This window comes from Cynocephalus volans, chromosome 1, assembly GCF_027409185.1.
Source record: "Cynocephalus volans isolate mCynVol1 chromosome 1, mCynVol1.pri, whole genome shotgun sequence".
NCBI lineage: Eukaryota > Metazoa > Chordata > Mammalia > Dermoptera > Cynocephalidae > Cynocephalus > Cynocephalus volans.
Genome location: NC_084460.1, coordinates 247,142,836 through 247,166,152, shown reverse-complemented (window position 1 = coordinate 247,166,152; position 23,317 = coordinate 247,142,836). Strand labels below are relative to the sequence as shown.

The 23,317-nt window shown below is 37.1% G+C and overlaps 1 pseudogene; it reads left to right on the top strand.

Moving 5' to 3' along the window:
* Positions 1–11,309, top strand: part of LOC134369429 (E3 ubiquitin-protein ligase RNFT1-like) — a 74,919-nt pseudogene extending 63,610 nt beyond the window's left edge.
* Positions 11,310–23,317: the final 12,008 nt, after the last annotated feature.

The following is a 23,317-nucleotide window of genomic DNA, read 5'->3' as shown; positions in this document are numbered from 1 at the left end:
AGGTCAGAAAGGCATGAGCTACTAAATTAAAAAGACAAGTCCTGAATGCCTAAAGCTGCCTAATTTACCTTTCACCCAGGTTAATTATCATTTTTGTTTAGAATTTTTAGAATGCTTTAAATTGGTATGATTAAATAAAGATATTTGCTTTATCGATCATCACTCTCCCTTCCTCCAGATATGCTGATGTACACTAAACACTTTTTCTATTAAAAATAAAGCTCAGTAAAATCACAAGGGAATTTCAAAGTTTCCTTATATATGGCAGGTTCTGCGAGCAAAAAGGGAAAATCCATTAGGTTTACCATAAATTTACGTTTTCATTAGTAAGTTATTAATATATGATTCATTTAGTTCTATTAGCAGAAACTGTCTATATAGCATAAGCTGTATAAGTCCTTTAACATAAAAAAATTTATTTATTTGTCATTGTTTTGGCTGGAAGCGGAGGGTATGTTTTATTTTTGTTTTGATGTCCTTATCAGCTACAGTAAAAATGAGATTGCAACATCTAATAACCTTTCGAGAGTTAGTTTTGCGTGTGTGTATGTACGTTTAATTTTTCTTTAGAGAAGGGATTTATATTTGAGATTATTTCTACTTTCTTCAAATCAGAATTCCTTAGGGAAGTCTGAAAACACATTTGGGACGTTTGCTGACTCTTCTCTTTGGAGGAAACTACAAAAAAAATTCTCACGGTAAGTATTTTTCCAGGTTTGTTTGGTTTTTTCGTAGTTTCTAACCTCCTACAAAGGACTTTTATTTTGACATCAATGTGTCTTTTAGATAATCATTTGGCAGCTGACCCATTTAGCAATATGCACATTGTCAGCAGCATTCCAAGGGGAAAGGTGTCCTCCTGAAGCCTTGCCAAGAGTAAGTTCAGTGAGCACTTGTTGAGCATCTTCTCTGTGCTCAACGCACTACCAGGCAAAGATGATATAAATATAACACCAACCAGCCTACCCCTGCAAAGCTCATGCCTTTTTCATAGTTTGTAAATATTGCATATTTATGTGTATATTAAATAATTCATTTAATAGGTGCCTAATAATATAGTAACAGGTACCAGCAACCATGCTAGTAGAGTTAAAAATATAAATACAACATATATTCAGTGTCCTGAGTGCTCACAGACTAGTAAGAGAGGTGGAAAGTACATAATGGGAAATCTCTGTAATAAGTGCATTAAGAAAACAAGTAAAAGCTACTGCAGCAATAAAGGTAATTAGTCACCGAGGGGCATCAAGGAAACCCATACGACCATTGGACATGCTCAAAGCAATACAGCAAGACAGATAAAAAGGGGAGTTCCTGATTTTCTCATTCATTTGGGCAGCAAGTTTCTTAACAGCACGTCTCAAGTCATCCTAGAATATCATCTCCAGACCACCCAGAAATGGCTCTGTCTCTGGGCACAGTCACCACTTGGCATCTGCTGAGATGCGAAGTGAGGGTATTAATTACTGCTCACCATGTGATTAATGTGGCCGATAGTTCTTGATGAGGTCAGAGTGTTTTGTGGATCTTAGATTAACGATTTCAATTTGACAGACAGCAAGCCACTAAATGGCTACCAGGTGGCAAAAATATTGTTACACTAGGTAGAAACAAAGAGAGGAATATAGCTACAAAATCACCTCACTGCAGGATTACTTGAAAGCACAATTTTCCCATATTTTTACAAATAATCTTAAGCAGAAATTCTAATTTTTTTCTCATTTTTTATTTTTAGGAAACAAACTGACTTCTGAGTGGACTCTACCAAAACTCAAAGAAAATTATTTGAAGAAAAAAATTTAGATTTGGCATCATTGAAGCAGGTGAGGAATGTCAACTATAGACTGCACAGCAAATGGCCAGCCTTCATATGGAAAGGGCCACATAAATGTTAATTTTAATTTAGCACTTGCATATTTAACCATTTAAATAGCCTAAGCACATTTATGAGAAGACATTTCACATTTCCTGAGCTTCTTCAGGAAAATCCTATTAGTATACTAAAGTGCTTACTTATTTAAAAAAAAAAAAAAAAGAGAGAGAAAAGAAAAGAAAAAGAAAAAAGTCAAGATATGACTTATAGTCTGACTGAAGAAAATTTAATGGAACAGAAATATATAGTATTTCTGTTTTCCACCTAGCAAGAACAGCAAAAATCCCAACATATGATGACTCTTTTGCATCTTCAAAAGGTCATGAGTTCATTGAGGAAGAAGCCATTCAGTGATTATTCTTTTATTCCCAGTATCTAGGATCCAATATAGGGGTGAATAATTTTGTTGAGTCATTTGTCAACCTAATCTGGACTATGGAGACATGGCCCTGACCCACAAGCCGTTGTGTGTACAGGACCTCAACCCCACATATCCAGAGTCAATCTGCAGAAAGGCAGGCAATGCCAGGCACTGAGCACACACAGGCACAAAGTATGAGGCTACAGTAAAAAGAAAGCACATATCCACTTCCTTTAAGGAGCCTAATATAGTTTTTGAGGAAGATGGCTGTTGGTGGGTATAAATATTTTGTGTCCCAAGAACTAGAACATTTCACTCCCAAATTTTTGTACATGTTTCACTCCAAATTGCTGGACTAACTTATGACCTCTCCATTTATGAAATTTTATTGCCATATAAGACAGCTAAATTATCAATAAAATTTCATATTATTAGCCAGTAATGATTTTAAAAGGTCAGTTGATCATGTCATGTCTTGACTAAAACCCTGCAATGACTCCCATTTCCCTAAGGGTAGAAGCCAATGTCCACATAAAATCTGACATCCTTTACTTCCCTGACCCTCCCACCACCACCTTAGGCACTAGCCACCCTCTCTGGCCTGAGCTTTTGCACTGAACTTGCTGTTTCCTTGTCCTGGAACCCTCTTCTCACTCCCTTCCTGTGTTCAACTCTGCCCCAAAATTATTTTCTCAATGAGGTCTATCTCACCTACCCTCTTTACAATTCTCTAAGAGAATCCAAATATGCCACCCCCAAAATATGCCACTTTGGCATAAGGATTGTTTTGAACTGAAGACAATTAAGAAACAGCAGACTCAGAAATGACTCTCTGTTCTTCCCTTTTCTGCCTAAAAGTGAGACATACATTTTCCTTTGTAAAAGTGTCCCATCTCCCCTTTTCCTTACCAGGAAAAGCAATTAAGTCATTACTGCAGACAGCATCGACTTGAGTCTACACAACAAATCTTACTAAATAACCCTTATCTTCCATTAGTTTCTCCCATACATTTATCTTCCAACAATTTACTAACCCTAGAAGCCCAAACCTCCCTTTCCTTTGTCTAGCCACTTCTTCACAATTTATCACCCTCTGTTAAGATAGTATATAAGCCCCAAATTCTCACCGCCACGTTAAGTTACTCATCTCTGAGTTCTCCCACATGTATATGCATTGTTTTATAAATAAATTCTGTTTCTTTTCTCCTGATAATGTTTTTTATCAGTTTAATTTGCAGTTCCCAGCTACCGAAAACAGGGAAAGTTTTTTCCCTTCCCAGCAGAACCTTGCTAACTCAACATTTCCCATCCTCCTTATTGTGTTTCATTTTCTGCACAGCACCTATAATGCTCTAACATACTATACATATACTGAATATATTTAGGATTGACTTTCCTTTAGTTGAAGAAAAGTCCTATGAGGACAGGGATTTTTGTCTCTTTTGTTCTCTGATGAACCTCAATGCCTTAGAGAAGGCCTGATACATAAGAAGAATTCAGTATTGTTGAATGAATAAATCGTTCAATCGATTTTAACCATCATGGCCTTTGCATATAAGAGCTACACATAAAGAGTTAGTAAAGATTATTTAAAAATTAGAGTTTAATTTCTTAGTGGGATGGAAGTGTAAAGGACTATAGGAGAAGTCACACTAGAAATGCCACCTTCTCCAACATTTATTATAAAAGATTTTTCAGGCATCTAATAGTATATTGGCAAAGAAAATAATTAAGAAGAAATTATCCTTATTTTGAAAGCAATTTTAAGGTTTTTGGAATATGATGAATGTTTATGCATACTACAAGGAAATTTACTAGCAGAAAAACACTTTAGTCCAGTCTTCACCAGATATATTTTTAAAAGCTTCAGAAAGTCTATCCTGTGAATGCTGTAGGAATACCATGTTTCAGTCACTATTCTAACCCTATATTAGAATATAGGGTTAAGGTCCGGCCCTGTGGCGCACTCAGGAGAGTGCAGCGCTTGGGAGCGCAGACGCGCTCCTGCTGCGGGTTCGGATCCTACATAGGGATGGCCGGTGCGCTCACTGGCTGAGCGCGGTGCGGGCGACACCACACCAAGGGTTGCGATCCCCTTACCGGTCACAAAAAGACAAAAAAAAAAAAAAGAATATAGGGTTAAGTATATTAAGTAACTAGCACAAAGTCACCTGCAAAATTTATTTATATACCCAACATATAGCTGTTAAATCTTATATATGAAAGGTTTTTTATTTTCATAATCAATTTTAATTTTTTATGATTTTCTTAAAAAATGGATCTCTAGGAATGGAACACTAAATTACAACATTATGCTTGTATAAAGTAAAGGTTCAACTAGCAGCAATTAACTTCGGAACCTTGCTCAAAACAAATTAGGTGAGAGCCAGAATGGGCAATATCCTCCACAGTATGTGTAGATTTGTTTAAAATTATGATAAATTTCCACTGTATATTGTTATCTATTTCCTTATGCTCAGGATATTTTGGGCTTTTGGTGTGTAAAAATGGCTCAAGAATCTTGACTGCACAGTTAACCATAAAATCAAAAATGTTTTCTAATCTTTGAAACATAAAACCAAAAAACTGTTGAATTACTATTAAATTCAAATTTAATTTAGTTGTATTTCATTTAAATCTATAATATATTGTATGATGCATCATTATTCTATGTATCCCTTAGAACAAAACACGGTCAATTATAATTACAAAATGTATTTGGTTATAAGATACATCCCAATTTCAGAGATTTGAAAATGGGGGAAATGTCTATCTGAATCAATGAGTCATTTTCTAGTATTTAGGGGAGTTATAGTCAGGATGGCCAAATATTCTCTTTTTCTACCAAGGAAACAATAAGAGTAAATTAATTATTTGTGAGGTAGGAGATATTCAGTTTCCCTTGGCTCAGGTTACAGGACACACCTCTGGGATTCAAGCCATTCCCCAAGCTTTCAAGTAATCCCTCCCCTAAAGGAAAATTACTATTGCTAGTTAGACCTATTTTGGGCACCAACAGGAGGAAATTGAGAACTCAGGGGGCTGGCTTATGCAAATCCAGTGGCTGGGCATGCTCAGTGGAGAAGGGTTTTATAACTGGTAGCTGAATGACCTTCCACAGGAGGTGCTAAGGAGCACAGAATATTCTTGAATGTGTCTGGTACATGGGATAGAATTTGACCAATGAACATGCTCCAACTGTTCATTGTTCAAAAGGAGACCAACTGAGCATGTGCAAGACTATGCTACATAACTGGGAACCACCCCCCTTAATTGAATATTCCTTAGATAGCAAAACTACAAAAGCCAAATTCCAGCAAAAGGCAAAGCCCCACACTCTGCCTGTAGAGTGTGCATTTCTTTCTTTTTGTATCAAACTTACTTTCAGCAAACAGCTGCTCACTCTCATGAGCCAGCCTGCACTCTGTACTTAACTTTAAGTGTGTATTTCTCTTTTGTGTTATACTTGGTGTGGGCCCTGCTCAGTCTCTGGAGCTAGGAGGCACTCTCTGTGGAACCTGTATTTCTTATCTGTTACATTAAATCTGTTTTCACTTACTACTGTGACTCTGCTCTTGAATTCTTTCCTGTGGTGGAGTCGAGAAACTGGTATGAGGATGGGGTGGGTTGAGGCTGGCTACCAAGCCCCCTAGATCCTTCCTCCAGCATCATTTGAATAAGCTACTATTGAGTCAAGGTATTCGTGTGACACTGCAGATTATCAAGTATTGTACTAGATTCATAAAAAAACTACAGAATATCCTAGAATGGAATAATCCTGGCTAGCATGAGCAATATAATTAATCACAATCCACGAGTCCAAGATCAAAAAGAAATTAGCCTGGATCTCAAAGAAATTATATTTTAGCTATAGTCTTGAAGGAAATACTAAGCTTCAAAAAAAGTAATATTATCTTAGGATAATATTAATCCTTCTTAAATTCATGAAGTAATTGATCTTCTCGAATTGTTTTCTTTGGAATTCTGAATTTTTACAAAATGACTTTCTCTAATGAAAATATTCACCAATATGATCCTTTATATCCAATCCTTCTTCATGCTGTGCTGTAATAGGAAACTTGAAAATGTTATTCTAAAAATTATTTTGACAAGAAGCAGATAAATCACAAAACATAAGCAAGATAATGCTTAATATGGGGGAGGATTTGGCAGCCAAATAGCCAAGAAAAAAATGCAAACTACTAATACCAAGACTGAAAGCACTTATAAAATTTCAAGAATGCATGACTAGATTTTTCAAAATGGGAATTATAAACAATAAGAAATGCCATGCAGCAATTTCATTTTATGCAGAATCATGTAAATAAGTATACCATTTGATTTAATAATGAAGATATGAAAAAGATAAACTGTTAACAAAATATAGTCCACAGTAGCTTCTTTCAGTAATGGTGTATACATTTTAAAAGGAAAGAGTCAATAGATGTAAGATTAAAAAACATTATTCATCTCTTTCTCACAGCAGGGTGACTAAGCCTGCTGTCACCAAACATGTTACCTCACTGTTCCCTGATGGAGTTCCTTTAATAAGATGAGATGAATGCAAGTGTTTAACTATTTTAACATATCAACAACAGAAAATAAAAGCAGCTATTGAAACAATGATCTGGCTTCCCACTAATTGAATTTGTTTATGTCTTTAGACAGAAAGGTGCTGATGCCTAAAATGTTTATAGTACTGTAGGAATAGCGGTTTACCAATTAAATGACAAATTAGGTCCAATACAAAATAAGCCTGTCTAACCCTTTGCTAATCCCTCACAAACAGAAGTACTTAACATCTGTCAGGGAAACTGTACATGCTATTTTAAATCTAAACTAAATCTAGACTGTAATTTCAAAAGTTTACTCCTTCCTAATTAATGTTGGTCCAAAGGCAGGAGATTGCCTAAATTATTAATAGATCACGTTGCCTTGGATGTGTCTATAGTAATGGAAGAAGTCTCCAGAATCCAGAAAACCTTTATATGGAATGTAAGACAACTTACTAGGCTATAGCATTTTTGTTCTCTAGAGCACTCACAGTCAATGAGGTAACACTTATATAAAATAATGTGAAAAGACAGCATTAATGCTACAAATGAATCACTTCAAAATTTCCACAGTTTTGGCCCTGACCTATCCTTAGGTCAAAATGGAAAATAAAATCTCCTTGGTTCCCATTCTTTTTTCCCAGCCCATTTCGCTGTTTTATTGGGCTCCGTTTCCAAGCCTTTCAATTTTCTCGCCCAATCTCCATTCACAGAAAATAAACTTGATAAACTTTTGTGGGGTAAGAACCTAGCAAAATATTTCTTCTACTAACATTTACACTTTAAATGATGTGTCTAGAGAAGGATTAACAATGTGTTACGAATAGTGGAGTTTCTGCAGATGGTTTTTAGGTCCCCTTTGGTGCAAAGAACTAAGCCTAGCCTTGTTCTTCCTATTATTAACAATTTTACATGGAAACAAAGGATTTCCCAGAATAAATAGAAAAAAAAAAAATTCACAGAGTTTCATGAAACTCACCTTGTTCAGTACAAAAGGAGTTTTGTATTGTAGAACAACCTCCAACTCCAGTGAGTTTTATAGTTTTTCAAGCAATTATTATAGAATGTTTTCATTCTGTCTAATCAGTATGAGCTAATGAGATGAAAATCACAGCTTTTCATGAAGCCAGTAAATTTTCTTACTATCATATTTTTTAAAAACAGGCAACAAAGAACATGTGACCAAGGGCAAAAACGAAAGGGGTTTTTGTACTTTTGTCAGAAATTTCCTTTTAAGTAGTAGTAATATGCCCAATTTGTAGTCACAATTTTATCAGTCTTCACCCCGCAAAAAGAACAATAACAAAAAAACAAAAGAAGGAAGAGGGGGGGAAAAAAGGAGGAGATGGTTGGGGAAGAGGAGATGATGCCTTTCTGTCATACAACAAAATCTCTCCATTTTGAATATTAAAACTGACCATACAACAAATTCCACTGTTCAAATTTACACTAGGAGATGAGGTGACGACCAAGGTTTCTCAGTGAAAACAACACTGCCACAAATTTATTCTCAATGTCTTCAGTGTAGTGGTTCCCAGCCCTAGATGCATAATAGAATCACCTGGGAAGATTTAGAGCTGTACTGATGCCCCAGAACTACCCTCAAGATTCTGCTGTGACCGGCCTGTGTTGCAGCCTGGGCATCAGATTTGTATGCACAAGTGCACAACGTTAATCAAAGGACAGAAGACAGATCTATTCAAGACACCTGTTTGAACTGATAGATTGTGCCCCGGCTTCACTAGACATCCCACCTAGTATTGGATCTTAGTCACATCCCACATTGATTCAGTGAAATAGGGACAATAGTAGATCACAATCTTACAAAATCTCTCTCTCACCCATTAATCAATGGATTGTTCCTCTCTCTCATTCTCTCTGTGGGTTCTGACTCATGCTGCAGTAGAGAAAGAGACAAACAGCCTAGCCAGTAAACGACCGCTGCTACAGGATCGCCTTTCTTTGACTACAGTAAAGGGCCAGCTGATGCCTTTCAGTCGTGCAGAGACAGTTTAGGAACAAGGCTGCCATCTGGCTGCCTTCCTGGGCATCTCACTCTTTCTCCAAAAAAAAGACATGTGAATGACTAATCATACTCTCCTACTTCATTTACACACTAGACACAAGCTTAACTATTCCTCTGCAATGGGGGCTCCATGGTAACAGGCAGAAGGGAGAGCAGAGCCAAGTAGACCACAATGATCACCTTCAAAAATTTCTTTCACCCACCTGTCTGGCTTCACAGTGGTTCTTTAAGGGCTTCTGGAGAAAAGCCAAATGGGATAAGATAGTTTTGATTCCAGGAAGGAGCAAACACAGTGGTTCTCAAGTTTCGTGCACATCAGAATCACCTGGAAGGATTGTGAATATGCAGAATGCTGGGCCTTAAGCCCAGAATTTTCAATTCGGTAGGTTTAGGTTGGAGGCTGAGAATTTGCTAAAAGTTCCCAGATGCTGCTGCTGGTCTAGGCACTTCATTTTGAGAACCACTGGACAAATTGTCAAAGATTACTTGATATTTAAAAATTAGTACTCTAATCCATCAGCCCCCTCAGTCTGCCAAGGAGGCAAGACTAGGTGATGAAGCCACAGACTGGGACAGTGACCAGGGTCAAAAGATGTTGCCACTGTGGGGGTGTTCCTAAAATTCTGTGGAGCAGCATAAGGGTACCAAAATTGCCAGGTAAGAGGAAATGATTTGGATGAGGACTGGACAAAAATGCCTGTTTATTGTTTTGCCCAGGGCCCTCTGGGGCTTCTGGGAAACATTGTGTGATCTTTCACCTAAGTACTAAATCATCCAATCCATCTAGTTGAGTGGGGAGCAGACCTGTTTCACAAGCCAAAATAACATTCTGTGATAGATTTCAAACTGAGGGTTTTATAGAGATAAACTGTAACCAAAGATAAATTAAATAGTTTGCATTCTAATAGCACCATCTAGTGGAAATTTGGGGGGTTTTGTTTTACATCAAACAGCCTAAAATGGAGGTGGTGTATATTTTTATGATAGGAAAAGAGGAAAAGAGGGCTGCATCATTTGCTAATTGAGGTACAATGCAGAAGGTCAAGCAGACAAAAACAGTAACCTGTAGCTATGTGAGAGACATTTTTTCAATCATAAATAATGTATTTTATAAAAACAGAGCAAAACCATTAGCTGAGGAATTTGTATGCACAGAGAAATGTGTACAGGTAGTTTTTCTAGAGTAGTCTGATAAAAATAGGTAGTAAAAGTGAGAAAATTATATCATATAGAAATATATTTCATGTGCTATGTTTATATGTCAAAGCCTCAGACTTCCTCAGGATGAAGCCCAGGGAGCGGACACGTTGGCAGGGCCAAGCCAGAGTTGCTGGCCATGCAGTTTGAGGGTGATAGCTCTAGCTGAAGGGCTTGAGGTGGCGTGTGCCACTGTTCCTTCTGTACAAGGTCTCTGTTTGCTCCTGGTCATGAGAGGAGACAGAACCCTAAAGCAAAGAAATCTGGATCTGAGAAAAAGTACTCAGGGGCCATGCAAGCCAATTGTGACAAATGCCTCCCAGTGTGTCCATACAAGATTGACAGGAGAAGGTCCTTGTCTTCATTCTGGAGATGTTCATATGCATATGAACTCCATACCTCGAGAATGTGCTGAAGGTCCAAACTCCAGATATAACGTCAGGTGTCCATAGCTGTACCCACAGATGTGCACATAGTCACTTATGTGAAGCAAGGCAGCCTGATGACACTGCCATGGAGTCTAGAGAACACAGAATTTCTCTTGGAATTGGGCTGCTAACAACTTTTATGTATGCAAAGAAAAGCATTGTAAATCAGGTTTTCCTAAGAGAAAGGTCCTCAGAGATTCAGTGTGCTTGATTACTGGTATTCTTAACAGGGTCTTCTGTTCTTTTATATTACATCTTTCATCTCAGTCACTTAAGCTTAATTTTTTTAATCCTACTTTGGACCATTTGAACATCTGGGAAGTACTTTGGATTGCTGGAATTACAGATTTCATTCTGAAATTCCTCTTTATGGGTTTAAAATGCTGTGTTTTATTGGTGCCTTCTTTCATCATACCCTTTAAATCCAAAGGTTACCGCATATGCTTTTAGAATCATGTCAGTATTACTCAATTTTTATTCCCATACTGGTTTGGTTTCATTACTTTATAAACTATGAGGAGTTTGATAATGTAACCAGATAGAGTCTTGGGATCTTATTGGCTTTACCCTACCTCATACTAAAGCTTTTAGTATGAGGACTTTCAGATGGGTTTTGCAAGTAGTTTTTACAAGACCAAGTTATGGAGTGGCTGCCAGCAGAAGACAGTGTTGAGATGTGGATGGTGTTTGTTCACTACGTCAAGCCAAATTTCAGAAGCCAATTCTCATCCGTCAGCATATATTTTGTGAAGAGTTCATCACCTTATGGTTTAACAGAGAGAACACATGTCCCCTATGCAGAATTGTTGTTTCAGACCATTCAAACAAATGGAAAGATGGAGTCACTTCATCACACCTGCACATTTTTTAAGTTGTATAAACTGTTAAGGCCACAAAATACTAATTTCATGTGATTGCAGTGACTACTGATAAAGGCATCAGGATGGATTTTGAGGGCTAAAAGAAAATTGTTTCCAAATGGTTTTAGAGTATAAGACTTAAGTGTATAGTCCAATTTATCAACATATTAAATGAAAGAACCCTGTGTTTTAAAATATATATAAAGTTTAGTCTAATGCATATGCAACATTTGTCCATCCTAATTATTTGATTGTAGTGTTAATTCGTAAATGTGTTTTCTTGTTGATGTTAGCAAAACAGCAATTGGAAACTAGAACTAGTGATTTCTAGAGAATACTTCAGGTATTCTTTCCTGACATTATTTTCAGAATAAAGAATATTGTTTACGTATTTAAAGATACATATTATCTGAAAGTGGAATCTTGTTTAGCATTGACTTTTATAATTCCCATTCTAAAAATTCTTAAAATTTTCATAAAATTTGTCTTTTTAAATAAAAGTTCTGAGTGCTACATTTTACCTGGACAATCAGATTTTCTAACTGAAGATTAATTTACTGAGGATAATATATTTTAATACTGTATTATTCTCTTTAGTATAATTAGCAATAAATGATCTAAATGTTTTTTAAAAACCTCTTCTCAAAACTCATGTTCTACATGAATATAATAAGATTCAAGTAACTACACACATTATAAGCAGTTGAATAAATTGAATTCTTTATATTGCACTCTGGAATCCAGGAAGAGAAATAGTAAGGAGAAAAAGAGAGATGATAAATTGCCATTGTTGGCCCTGAGAAGGGATCAGAAAAGAGAAAATTCAAGATGTTAAAAATCTGCTTCACTGGCCCACAAAATGTTGTGTGGGAAGCGCTGTTCCAGGTAAGCTGGTTTAAGAGTAACCGTTTTGCAGAACAATTTGAACTCAGTGGATATTAACAAGAAGCAATTTTGTTTTTCTAATTGCATGATTGGTCGACTTCTCCTTTCCTGACTCTGAATATCTCAGGCAGATTCCATTGATGTCTGAACATTTTCATGGTTTTTGCAAATCACATAATGAAATTGGTGTCCTACAGGGGTCTGGCCTGCTCCTCCTCCTCTGACACCAACATCATGAAGCCAGGCTTGTTGCAGAATACCTCCTCACCGCTCATCAAGACCTAGTCATCAAGCTTCTTTAGTGAATTGAGGTGGCAACAGGGAGAGGAAATGAAACAGGGTTTCCTTACCCAAATACTGTTTGTTGTAGAATTCTCTGATGATTGTTGCTGCTTATCTGGATAACACCAACTACCAACGATGTCCTCGGTGTGTCAGGTGTATAGACGCTAGTTATCTAACTGACTTGCCTTTACTTACTGTGTAAGTTCACAGGCCCTGAAGGGTCTCTCTGAAGTGATAGATCCAACTCTCGCCTTTCCTTCCCTTCCTCAACATCCCCCATAGCCTCTTTCCACTGACAGCTGTAAACAGCACTCTTGAATGGGAGTACTGTCAAAATGACTCAGGTCTTGGCTACCTCTCCCCACATCCACCCAGCCTTTGGGAAACATACACGTTCTTGTCACTCCAAGTGCAGAATAGTCTCTGTCCTGTGGCTGCCACCTTCTCTCTTTGCCATCTCTTCACATGCTTCTTCTCCCTGACTCATACAGAAACAGACTGAGAAGATATCCAGCTGGGAAATAGGATACCAACTACCCCAATCTCATGGGGGAGGGGTATGAATCCTCTCACCCCATGAACACTGCATGCTGAGGATTTGGAGCTCCTTTTTCTTCCCAACTGTCCATACATAGCCTCCATTCTTCTAGCCCAAATCTACCTACTTGTATTGAAAAAGAGAGAAAATAGAAACCTCAGATTGATGACAGCAGGAAGTGCCTGCCACCCTGAACTGGAAGGACCCACAGGTCCAGGATCCAGGGCTACTCGGTGGAAGATGGACCACAGGCAGACCTGTCTGGTGGAAATGGGAAACAGTGCTGCAGAGAAGATGGAGTTACAATCATCTGAGGCGTAATGAAAAGGATAGAAATGCCCTTCCTCATGTGCCCTCCAGTCTCTCACTATTGTCTCCCTTGGCCTAAAGCAGCAGGAAGCCAACTGACTTGGAGAACCTAAAATACATACCCTGAACCTAAAATACATACATATCATAGGGGAGCTCAACTCCCCTATTATACAGCAGAGCAGAAGTTTGAGGAAGGGACTGACAGTCAACAGGCCTGGGATGGCCCTCTAGTCTTGGAGCACAGAAAAACTGGCTTGGCTGATTCATATTCCAAATTTTTCTCTCTTATACCTAGATCACTAAATTTCTTTGAATCTTTATCTAAACTTTGAAGTGGAATTAAAGGATCCTAAAATCACTTAGCACTTGTTTGTTTTTACCTTTATGTCATAGTCACCATTTTCAGATCAAGAGGAAAAGTCCCTCTCAACATTCTGTCATATGAGATTAAATGTAGGGTCTCCCATTGTGTTGTCCAATTGTGATATAACAATTACAGGTACTTGTCTTAATACTACACTGCTTGGTCCCAAACTGTGTCTTAGGTATTTTCATAAATATTGTAGATAAAATTTTACCTAACCTGTTATTTCCTACCCCAAGTGAGATTTCAATATGTCCAGGATTTTAAAATTACATTTAAGAAAGTATATGTAATTCTATAGAGAACCCCTGAATATATTATATTTCAGTACCTTCAACTAAGATTTTATTAAATTGTGTTTCTACTTCTTATATCTAGAATCCCCATACTAATAAATAAATCTTCATTGAATTTTATATGTGCTCAGCACTATGCTTTGAAGGAGAGAGAAGTATCTTATGTTGGGATCCCAAGAGACAGACTCTGAGATGAGGATTCATGAGCTAGTGATTTATTAGGAAGGTTCTCTCTGGAGAAATAAGTAGGGAATAGGGAAAGCAGAATAGGAAGGCAAGCCAAGCAAAGGTGTGTTTCAGACCTAGTCCATGCAGGATAGCCTTCGCCTGATCCTGTAGGGAACTCCAACTTACCTGCAGAAAATGTGTCCAAACTGGAAGCAAAGGAACTGAGCTTTCCTGCTCCCAAACATGTCATTGGATGAGGAGCCTGAGCTCAGCTGACAAAGAATGTTCACAGGTGCTGGCCTTTGGAATCAAAGACATGCCAAGGCTGCAGGAGGGACAAACAAATGGGTAAAAGGGATTGTGGCATTGTGATATAATAAGAAACATATAATTGGTCTTCGTCCCCAGTTCCTGACACAGTTTCTAAAATGCTTGGAATTTCCTGAGTAAGAAATAGGGGTGAGAGTAGTATCTTTTGTTCTTCATAATAAGCCCCTTTCAACCCTACCTGAGTTTATGCTAATGAGGTGACACTTGGTGGGTCCCTAGATGTCTTGTTGCCAGAGAAGCCTACTATGTGATTAGAGGTTGGAACTTTCAGCCCCACCCCTTAAACCTCTGGAGAGGAGAATAGCTTGAGATTGAGTGATGCCTCCATAATGGAGCCTCCATAAAAACAATGAACAGTGGGGTTCAGAGAGGTCCAGGTTGGTGAATACCCTGAAGTGCTGGAAGGGTGGCACACCCAGAAAGGACATGGAAGCTGTGCACCCCTCCTACCCACACCTTGCTCTATGCAGCTTTTCCATCTGGCTGTTCATCTGTATCACTTATAATAACATTTATAATAAACCTGTAAGAGTAAGCAAAGAATAGAGCCAACTATATGCTGCCTATAAGAAACTCAACTTACCTGTGAAGACTCACACAGACTAATAGTGAAGGGATGGAAAAAATATACCACGCAAATCAAAACCAAAAACAAGCAGGAGTAGCTATTCTAATGTGAGATAAAATCCAACTTTAAACCAAAAACTATAAAAAGAGACAAAGAAGGTTATCATATGAGGATAAAAGAATCTATTCAGCAAAATAATATAACGGTCATAAACATATACACACCCAGGTATTTAAAGCAAACACTATGAGACCTAAAGAGCGAGGTAGATGCCACTACAATAATAGTTGGGGACATGAGCACCCCTCTCACAACACTGGACAGATCATCTAGGTAACAAATTAACAGAGAAACACAGTATTTAAACTACACTTTAGACCAATTGGACTTAGCAGTTGTATTAGTCCATTTCTGTTGCTTATAACAAAATACCTGAATATGGGTAATTTATGAAGAAACAATATTTATTGCTTACAGTTTCAGAGGTCGGGAAGCCCAAAGTCTAGGGAACACATCTGATGAGAGTCTGTTGGAAGGAAATGACTTTTCACAGTAAAGCAGGGTATCACATGGTGGATGATGGAAGCAGAGAGAGAATTAACCTCTTCACTGGCTCTTCTTTTAAAGCTCTCAGAACCAAACCTGTGACCACCATTAAACCACTGAATGGATTAATCCCTTCACTATGGAATGGTCCTAAAAATCTAATCATCTCTTCAAGACCCCGTCTTTCAGTTATCATAATAGGACTCCCACCATCTTAAACCTGTAATGGTGGGGTTAAGTCTCTAATACCTGGACTTTGGGGGGATACAATTCAATCCATGGCAGCAGTCATCTACAGAACAATTTATCCAACAACTACAGAATATACATTCTTTTCATCAGCACAAGGAACATTCTCCAGGATAGACCATATGTTGGATCACAAAGCAAGTCTCAAGAAATTTTTAAAAATTGAAATAATTTCAAATGTCTTTTCAGACCACAACTGATTAAAACTAGAAAGCAATAACAAGTGAAACTTTGGAAACTATACAAGTACATGGAAATTAAATGTGCTGCTGAATGACCTATGGGTCAAAGAAGAAATTAAAAAGGAAATCAAAAAGTTATTGCAACTAATGAAAATAAAGACACATCATACCAAAACTTATGATATACTGCAAAAGCAGTACCAAGAGGGAAGTTTATTGGAATAAATGTTTACATCAAAAGAATAGAAAGACTTCAAATAAACAACCTAATGTTGCACCTAAAAGAACTAGAAAAACAAGAACAATCCTATCCCAAAATTGGTAGATGGAAAGAAATAATTAAGATCAGAGCAGAACTAAATGAAATACAGACTAAAAAAGATACAAAAGATCAACAAAACAAAAACATGTTTTTTTGAGAAGATAAACAAAATAGACAAACCATTAGCTAGGCTAATTAAAAATAGAAGAGAGAAGACCCAAATAACAAAAATCATAAATAAAAAAGGAGACATTACAACAATACTACAAAAATACAAAGAATCATTTGAGATTATTATGAACAACTATATGCCAACAAATTTGAAAATCTGGAAGAAATGGATAAATTTGTGTTCACATACAAACTACCAAGACTGAACCAACAAGAAATAGAAAACTTGAACAGACCAATAATGAGCAATGAGATTTAAGCAGTAATCAGCAGTCTCCCAACAAAGAAAAGCCCAGGACTGTATGGCTTCACTGCTGAATTCTACCAAACTTTTAAGGAAGAATTAATGCCAATCTTTCTCAAACTACTCCAAAAAATTGAAACAGAGGCCATTCTCTCAAACTCATTCTATTAGGCCAGCATCACCCTGATAGCAAAAACAGACAAAGATAGAACAACAAAAAAAGAAACCTATAGGCCAATATCCTTGATGAACATAGAGGCAAAAATCCTCAACAAAATATTAGTAAACAGAATACAGCAGCACATTGAAAAGATTATACATCATAATCAAGTCAGATTCATTCCAGGGATGCAAAGATGATTCAACATATGCAAATCAATAAATGTGATACATGATATCAACAGAATAAAGGACAAAAACCATATGATTATCTCAGTAGACACAGAAAAAGCATTTGACAAAATTCACCTCCCTTCATAGTAAAGACTCTCAACAAATTAGGTGTAGATGGAAAGTTTCTCAATACAATAAAAGCCATCTATGATAAGCCCACCACCAATATCATCCTGAATGGGGAAAAGCTGAAAGCTTTTCCTTTAAGAATGGGAACAAGATAAGGATGCTCACTCTCACCACTCCAATTTAACATAGTATTGGAAGTACTAGCCAGAGCAATCAGTCAAGAGAAAGAAATAAAGGGCATCTGAATTGGAAAAGACAAAGTCAAACTGTTACTGTTTGCAGATAACATAATTTTCTGAATATAGAAAAACCTAAAGAATCTACCAAAAAACTCTTAAAGCTGATAAATGATTTCAGTAAACTTGCAGGATACAAAGTCAACATGCAAAAATCAGTAGCATTTTTATACTCCAATGAGGAACTAGCAGAAAAAGAAATTAAGAAAGCAAGCCTATTTACAATAATTATCAATAAAATAAAATACATAGGAATAAATTTAGCCAAGGAGGTGAAAGATCTTTACAACGAGAACTACAAATCACTGCTGGAAGAAGTTAAAAAGATAGAAAGATATCCCATGCTCTTGGATTGTAAGAATTAACATTGTGAAAATGTCCATACTACCCAAAGCAATCTACAGATTCATGGGATCCCCATAAAAATACCAATGACATTCTTCACAGAAATAGACAAAGCAATCCTAACAGTCAAAAGACCCTGAATAGCCAAAGCAATCCTGAGAAATGTTTTTTTTTTTTTTAAATAAAGCCAGAATCATTACACTACCAGACTTCAAATTATACTACAAAGCTATAGTTACAAAAAGAGCATGGTACTGGCATAAAAATGGACCAGTGGAACAAAACAGAGAACTCAGAAATCAATCCAGCTACTTTCAACCAACTGATCTTCAACAAAGGCACCAAGAACATACACTGGGGAAAAGACAGCCTCTTCAGTAGAAGATGCTGGGAAAACTGGATATCCATATGTAGAAGAATGAAACTAGAACTATATCTCTCACCATATACAAAAATCAACTCAAATGGATTAAAGATTTAAATATAAGACCTGAAACTATAAAACTACTAGAAGAAAACATAGGGGAAGCACTTCAGGATGTAGGAGTTGGCAAAGACTTTATGAATAAGACCCCAAAAGCACAAACAACAAAAGAAAAAATAAACAAATGGGCTTATTTCAAACTAAAAAGCTTCTGCACAGTGAAGGAAATAATCAACAGAGTGAAAAGATGATGTACAGAATGGAAGAAAATATTTGTAAACTATACATCTGACAAGGGATTAATATCCAGAATATACAAGGAACTCAAACAACTTAACAGTAAAAAAAAAAAAAAAAAAAAAGTAATCCAATTAAAAAATGGGCAAAGGAGCTGAATAGACATCTCTCAAAGGAAGACATACAAATGGCCAACACATACTTTAAAAAATGCTCATCTTCACTAACCATCAGAAAAATGAAAATCGAAACCACATTGAGATATCATCTCATGCCAGTTAGACTGGCTATTATCTAAAAGATAGAGAATAACAAATGCTGGCAAGGTTGCAGAAAAAGGGGAACCCTCCAACACTGTTGATGGGACTGTATGTTAGTATAGCCATTATGGAAAACAGTATGGAGGTTTCTCAAACAACTACAGATAGAACTACCATTTGACCCAGCAATCCCACTTCTGGGTATATACCCAAAGGAATGGAAATCACCATGTCAAAGGGAAACCTGCATACTTATGTTTATTGCAACTCTATTCACAATAGCCAAGAGTTGGAAGCAACCTAAATGTCTGTCAACAGATGACTGGATAAGGAAAATATGGTATATTTATTCAATTGAATACTACTCATCTATAAAAAAAAATGAAATTCTGGAATTCACAGCAACATGGATGGGCTGGGAGAAAATTATGTTAAGTGAAATAAGCCAGGCACAGTAAGAGAAATATTGCATGTCTTAACTCATAAATGGAAGCTAAAAAATAAACAAATAAGAAAGAAAGAAAGAAACAATCACAATAATACATTGAACTTACAAAAGGAGAGAGCAGACCTGTGATTACTAGAGGTGGGAAAGGAGGAGGAGAGGGGGTTAGTGAAAGATTGGTTAATGGGCACAAGAAATTATTATGTTTTGTAATGATGAATATACTAATTATCCTGATTTGACCATCATGTACCATACACAGGTATTGATATTCTACTCTGTAATCCACAAATATATATAATCAATTATGTTTTCCAAAAGAAGAAAGAATTAGATACAAATATTAGACCAAACACACCCAAGTGCAAACTTATGGTACAGCTGAAGCATACTATTATAGACAGAAGCAGTCATTCCCAAACTGTTGCACATTGAAATCATGTGGGGATCTTTAAAATATATTGATTCCCGGATTCCACCCCTTAGCATACTGCCTTGTTTGGTATGGGATGCAACCTGGGTAATACAATTTTTTAAAGCCACCCCCTTCTCCAGGTGGCTCTAATGTTCAGAGAAGTTTGGGAACTGCCAGTCCAAGATGAGAAAGATCAATGTGGCTTGCCTTACTGCTAAGAGACATCAGGAAAGGAGTGAGACTTGAACTGGGTCTTGAAAGATGGTTAAAATTGGAGTAACAAGAAATAACAGTACTGGCAAGAGTTGCAGCATAAGGTCAAAGGCAAAAATTAATATGAATAATAAAGGAAAATAAGGAAACCAACTTAAAAATGTCTTGCTGAGACTAGTGGAAAATAAAGTTTTACAGATAAAGTGCATTTTTATTACAGTCAACCCAGTTGCCAAGCAAACTTGAACTGGGCCCTGTGGGCAACCATTGTAGATTTTTGAATAGAGGAGTAAAAAGTGACGTTTAAAGAAAAGTATTCCAACAATAATGCAGAAGATAGATTCAAATCGCAAAAGACTTGAGTCAAGGAGTTCTGATGAGAGCCCATTTCAGTAATCCTGGAATTTGATAGGGTACTAAGGCAGTCACTGGCAGAATTGAAAGGATATAAATGAGAAAAGTTATTTTAAAGAAAATAGAGGTCTTGGACCTTGTATATAGAAGCCAAAAAGAGGAAGGAATTAAAGCTAATTTCTCTACATATACGTTAACCTCCTGAACTACCTTCAGTTGGGCTGGGAAACATGGGCAGGCTTTCTGCCATTTGGGATGTCAAAGAAGAATAAGTGAAAAAAGACAACAAAAACTTTGTTTTAAACAAATTAATAAAAATAATAATAAAGCTGCATTGTACATATAACACATAAGGTTCTCAAGGAAATTAAGAAAGTTTTTTCTGCCATTCCTCTATGCAAATCCTCCCTGGAAAAGGAGAAGGAAATTAGGCAGGAAGAATAGAATTTAGAAACTCATAATGAGGACTTTGGCTGGCTGGTTAGCACAGTTGGTTAGAGCGCAGTATTAACAACACCAAAGTCAAGGTTTTGGATCCCTGTACCAGTCAGCTGCCAAAAAATAAAATAAAATAAGGACTTTGGACATTGTTCACCTCCATTCCACTTTCTTCTCCACATTGCTAATCCCTGTGGGTCAAAAAGAGCCAGAAGCACGTATAACCCTTCTTAATCCCTACAGATTCAAAGATAGCATACATAATTGAACTCCTTTTTTGCCCACCAGATGGCATTGAGGCTTGTGAAATCTCAGACACACAGCTGTTTATGATAGTCCTGGAGAGGGGCCCTTGAGCAACAGAAGTTATTTGAGAGAGTTGGTAGCCCAAAGAGATGTCAAATATGGTGATTGTATTAGTCTGTTTTCTGTTGCTTGTAACACAATACTGGAAACTGGGTAATTTACTAAGAAAAAAAATGTATTTATTACAGTTTCAGAGGCTGGAAAGTCCATGGTCCAGAGGGCACATCTGGTGACAGCCTTCTTCTTGGTGGGGGCTATGTACAGAGGCCTGTGGCAATGCAGGGTATCACACGGTGACAATATGGCAAGAGCAAAGGAGCTAACTTTCTCATCTGCTCTCCTTAGAAAGCCATCAAAACCATACCTATGACAACCCATTAAGTTATTAACTCATTACTCTGTGAATGGATCAATCTATTCATGAGGGCACAGTTCTCAAGATCCAATCACCTCTTAAAGGTCCCACCTTTGACACCATTTTGGAAGTTAAGTTCCAACATGAGCTTGGGTGAACATTCAAATCATAGCAGTAATGAAAAATTGTGACAGCAGAAACTGACACTGGACCCTCAGTTCCCACATTGTGGTGGAACCAAAGACATGAACAAAAGTGAGAATTGATGCTGATAATTAAGGATGATGACAGGAGGATTATACATCCCAGCCAATAGCAGTATGGGACAGATCAAGTTGCCATGTTGTGAGTTGCCCACACAACAAGGAATAAGCCAACAGCCCACAATGAACTGATTCCTATCAACAACCAGGGGAGTCAACTTGGAAGTAGATCCTCCTTTAATTGAGAGTTCAGATGAGAATGCAGCTCCAGCTGACAACTTGATTGACATCTTGATCGCAACCTCATGAGAAACACTGAGGTGGAAGACCCAGCTAAACTATGCCTGGATTCCTGACTCACAGACTGCGAGGTGATAGACTAAAAATTGCATCACTGATTTAGAAGAAAAACCAAATAAGCTGTCCAAGAATGCAAGGAATGTGTGCAAAAGTTGGAAAATTATTCATCCAAAGATGATAGAACAAAAAAATCCAATTTAAGAAAATAGGTATTTGCAAGGACAAATGAGAAAAAACAGAGCCAAAGCAATAATTAATGAAGACAGGAAAACTCTCCTGAGCTATAAAAAAGATATGAGCCTGTACTCAAAAGGGTTCAAGATTTTGCAGGCAACATTGATGAATTGAGATTCATGCTTAGAAACCAACTGGAAAAAAATCATCTCAGGGGTGAAAGGGAAAAAGCCTATAAACATTTATGAAGAGTGTGTGGAATTGATATTCTCAAAAATTAATAAAACTCATTCTCCTTCCATATACTGGCCACTAGAAGACTGAAGCAATGTCTATAGAGTTTTGAAGAAAAGTGTTTGTATTCTAAGGTTGTTGTGTGCAAAAGCCACTGAAAGACATCCTTAGACACAAAAGGGCTATGAAAATAAACAACCCATTAACTCTTCTCTTAAAAATATATGCAAAGATAAAACCCTATCCAATTTAATAAGAAGTAAAAGTATTTATTTAATAATAAGAAAATAGAATATGAAAGATCTGTAGGAAAACTATTGGTACCAGTTAAAATGTGGAATGAAATCCAAATAAAAATATGATAATATTAATCTGACACTAAAAGTAAATGTATGTAAATTCTTCCTCATTCAGAGCAAGTAGCTTAAGTGATTTCACTTTTATTGAATTTAATGAAGACATTACATTCTGGAATGTTTTTGAAAAAGTGAAAGAGAACCAGTAAAAGATTTTCGTCAGTTAAATTTAGTATGTCACAAACCACCCCAGGGTTTATGGGGCTAAAACAACAACACTTATTTAGCTCATGATTCTGTGGGAAAGCAATTTGGATTGTGTTTAGCCAGCCAGTTGTTTTGTTTTCAGCTGGCCTCTCTAATATATCTGAGGTCAGCTATCAGGTGGGCTGGAGAACTAACTAGTATAGGATGACCTCTGCTGGGACAGCTCATCTTTGATCCATGTGGTCTTCCATGTTCCAGCTTGATAGCCTAGGCTTTTTCACATGATGACGAGGAAGGTTTCCAAGGGAGCAATTGGAAGCATGAAAGGCCTCTTGAGTCTAAGGTTTGGAACATTTCACTTCCACTGCCATTTTGTTGGTCAAAGCAAATCACAAAGCCAGCATAGACATGAGAGGTGGAAAATTTTATTCTTTAATTCTGCCAAGTCTCCTTGAGTATAAGCCTGCTCAATGACATGTGGCCCAATTGCCCCCTGTCACCATGGCTGCTGCCAGCCAACCTCTAGAAGCAGAGCTGCCCTATTCAATGTATGAAGGACTCCAACTGAGCCATTGAAGCTCACCCTAAATTTGTGACCCACTGAATTTGAGTAAAATGAATGTTTGTTGTTTTAAGCTACTTAATTTCAGGATAGTTTGTTAGACAGTGATAGTTAACTAACACATAAAGTAAAAAAAAAAAAAAAAAACTACAG